We start from the raw sequence: 4,062 nt of genomic DNA, 5'->3' as shown, positions 1-4,062 counted from the left end.
TATATATTTTTATTTATATATATTTGCAAAATTGCATAATTATTTTTTAGCAAACTGCATGCGTTCGTATAGCAATTATTTTTTAAAGTTAAATGATTATTTCTTTACTCTGTTTTAATTTGAACTTTAATTTATTTGTTACAGAATCGTAGCGACGTTGCAGATTTAACTCCACTGTTGCGCATCGGTTGGTGAGTGATGAATTAATATTTTTATTGAGGCAACGGATACATAATAATTTTATTAATATACTATACATATTAGATATATATACATATATTAGATATATGTATATATATCTAAATATATGAATCAATTTAATAAAAATTAACTGATAAATGTATATATAACATACATCCGTTGCCTTAAAATGGATAAGTTGTGATAGATAGGATAAACTGAATTCTGAATTGTGGAATTTACTGTGCACACTGTTAAATTTTAATATCTCGTTACACTCAGTTTAAGTTATCTTTAATCCTTCCTATAAGTCGCCACTGTTCAATGTTAATTTAACTAAAACAATAAATAATAAATTGAATTGGAAGGAGTTGAATTTATTCTAAATATATATATTTCTATGAGAATAAATAATAATTAAATATAACACATACGTTTCGACCTCTATTGAGTTATTTTCAATGTTCAAATAAAAAGGTTATTCTAATCGATTTCTTATAATATAAATTTATATATATAATCATCCCTAAAACGCATTTCTTAGTTGTGTATGTCTGTCGCTAGCAATAGTTTATATGATAATTATTGCGACAAGCATAAACAACTACGCGTAAGAAATGCGTTTTGAGAACTATATTACACATATTCATTAATGACGTCTATTAAACTGATCATCCACTTCAGCACAATCGAATAAAAATTGCACATAAATTTAGTGCTTTTTTGTTGCTAATTTGTTGCTCTATTCCCGATTTTGTTGCTCCAGTCAATTCTGAAGAAACAATGGCTGTACTAGCATAAGAATAAAGTTAGCCACACAAAAAAAAATAAAAGAATACGGCATATTCTTTTTATGCTAATTTGTTGCTAATTAGTTGCTCACTACCCGATATTATTGCTCCATCCCCAACTTTCGAAAACCACCCCTAACTATCCCGAATCAGCACACCATCTATAAATTGTTAATTTTCAAAATATCGCGATTGATTACGGTTCTCTGATTTTATTGCTCGCGAATCAGTGGTGTGCTGACTAAGTGCCTAGGGGTGGTTTTCAAGGTTTAGGGATGGAGCAACAAAATCGGACTAGGGATGGGGTTTTCGAGGATTGGAGATGAAGCAACAATATCGGGAATTAGCAACAAATTAGCACAAAAAGAATATGCCATATTTTTTAATTTTTTTTTTTTTTTTTTTTTTTTAAGTGCTAACTTTATTCTTATGCTAGAACAGCCATTGTTTTTTCGGAATTGGCTGGAGCAACAAAATCGAGAATAGAGTAATAAATTAGCAAAATAGCATTAAATTTCTATGCAACTTTTATTCGATTGTACTGAAGTGGCTGTGTCAGCTTAATAGGCGTGTACAATTCTTAGTCTAAGATATTCAAGGCATATAATTTATATTTTTTTTTTCATTAATAAAAGAAATGGAACTCTTGATAATTAAAATTGAAAGAGGTAAATAATGCGCAAATAATATAAAAATAAATTTAAAGACTTTCGATATTTTATGATATCAAAAATCGAAAATCAATATAGTACATTATTTCGAAACATTATAATAAGAAAAGATATTTCAGTCATTAGATTGTTCTATATTGTCCAAGAATAAAGTTGTTTTACTAAATTCCTCGGTTGTTATCGAGAATCAGTTTGTCACAGATCTAAATCAGTCGATTTGAGAAGTTATTATATACAATTAGTCTACATATTCTGTAATTCTGCAAGAATTATGAATTATATTATGAATTATGAGCACATTAGTATAAAGAAATGAGTAATTGTAAAAAACACTTATATATTAGATATATATTATTCACGTTAATTTATATCATATTTACATTTATAAGTTAAACGAAATTTTTTACTGATACTTTTATTACTGATACTTTTATTACTTTTATTTTTACTGATACTTTATATACTCTTATTCCGTTAGCATGCTAAGGTTTTTCGTTATTATTTATACTTTTATAATTTTTAAGCAATAAATTCATAATTTGCTACTACTAACTATTCCGAGAGCAACAAATTCAGACGAAAATTTCAGACAAATTCAGATGACTTTAAAATAATATACAAAACGGATAATTTTTTAAATAAGCCACTATGTGTTTCCTTTCCACCAATTGAATCATCTCATTATTCATAAAAGTATTAAGGTATAATTATCAAAAATTAATAATTTACGAGTTATTTTATTGGCATATATCAATATATGCCAAAATAAAGTATAAAATATCTTGTAAATTATTGGTTTTTATATCACCTTAATATTTTTATATGCAGAATAATTAGAGGAATCATTGTGTAAAAAAACTCATACAATTCCATTTACAAAAATGGAAGTGACCTTCATATCTTTTGGGCCTCCATCTAGAAAAAACTTGATCAAAATATATACTTCTCGAAACCGTTTCACTTTCACTTTCACTGAAATATTTTTTATATTATAAAAACCAAGTAAGATATTTCACATAAGAGAAGGGTGAGACACCCTGTATATGTACATAAATTATGTAATTTTTACATACATATTTATGTAATTTTACATACTTTTTGTTACAGTATATATCACAAATAGATAAATAAAGAAAAAGAGGAACAGAAGGGAAGAGACGAAGGGAGAAGGAAGGGAGAGAGAGAGGGGAGGGAAAGAGAGAGGGAGGGTGGGAGGGTGGGAGAATAATATTTAAGCTAGGCGATTTCGCTTTATTAATAAATTAAGCTCCTATCATGCATAACATTCATTATGGAAGTTTAAAATATTTGCTTTATATTAATTGATATTATATTAATATTAATATTAAATATTTAATATTAAATATTTAATATTATATTAATTGATATAAATACTTGTATACTGAAGTATTATGCAGCACTCGATCATAATCGACAACGTTATCATTTGTACACATCTTATCTTATTTGTATACATCTTATCATTTGATAAAAGAAACAAATATTAAAGCTTATAACTGGATAATGCAAACAAGACCTAATTATTGTAAGGAAATTTTCATTTCGTGCAATACCTTCGGAGATGGTACGAATAAATATTTTCAAAAGAAACTCATAAAGGTAACACATTTATTAAGTCGATACATTGGATTATCTTATTGTTGTAGCGCTCGTTTGATTTCTAGCGCAGCAGCAAATGTAATTATGCCGTCATGTATTAATGGCTTTGCAAATCTTATTCAGCTTATAATGCCACATTAATTCGTCATTAATTTCTCGATGAAGCAGATTTGTTATGCGGTTTGCGTTGCAAGCCACTTCGCCGTGTATACATGTTAAACGTCATTTCCATCAAATGCCATTCCTAGAATTAAAAGGCGAACCATACTGCACGACCTCAATGTACGTTTGAACGAAACCAGTGAACCTCAAGAGATAGAGATTTTACACTGTAATGAAATTTAATCGCTAAAAATTTAGTATGTACTTTTATTATTAGGTTGTCCGGAAAGTTCGTGCCGATTTGAAGGAAAATTGAAACGCAGAAGATTTAAATTTTTAATTTCATTTATTAAATTTAAATCTTTTGCGGCACGAACTTTCCGGACGACCCAATATTTATTATTGCTTGCTTTCATCATATCTTGTAAAAGAGAGTCGTCTTTTAAATTCGTTTTGTGATAGCGCAATCAAAGGTAGTCAAGAATTATTTTCTTGAAAATATTCTCGTTTTGCCTTCTATAAATTATGAAGATATAAAAATCATATCAACCAAGCAATTCCATCTATTTAATATATTAAATATTATTGAAATTATTTAAATGTATGTCTATGTATGTTTTAGAATATACTTTATATATTTTTACTAGATATTTACCTATTATGTCTTACGAGCGCGCGCGTGCGCGCGCGCACGCACC

At 28.0% G+C, this 4,062-nt stretch overlaps 1 protein-coding gene across 4 annotated transcripts in view; it reads left to right on the top strand.

Annotated features, from left to right (window-relative positions):
• Nucleotides 1-4,062, top strand: part of LOC108690368 (N-acetylgalactosamine kinase) — a 26,726-nt gene that overhangs the window by 14,903 nt on the left and 7,761 nt on the right. For 2 of the 4 annotated variants that reach the window (XM_018197621.1, XM_018197620.1), the window contains exon 2: nt 145-191. The exons of the other annotated variants lie outside the window; for them this stretch is intronic. The gene's annotated coding sequence lies outside the window, so the exon portion shown is untranslated. The remainder of the gene's footprint in view (nt 1-144; nt 192-4,062) is intronic. 4 annotated transcript variants of the gene reach the window in all.

This window comes from Atta colombica, unplaced genomic scaffold (assembly GCF_001594045.1).
Source record: "Atta colombica isolate Treedump-2 unplaced genomic scaffold, Acol1.0 scaffold32, whole genome shotgun sequence".
Lineage (NCBI taxonomy): Eukaryota > Metazoa > Arthropoda > Insecta > Hymenoptera > Formicidae > Atta > Atta colombica.
This window is presented reverse-complemented; position numbering and strand designations above follow the sequence as displayed.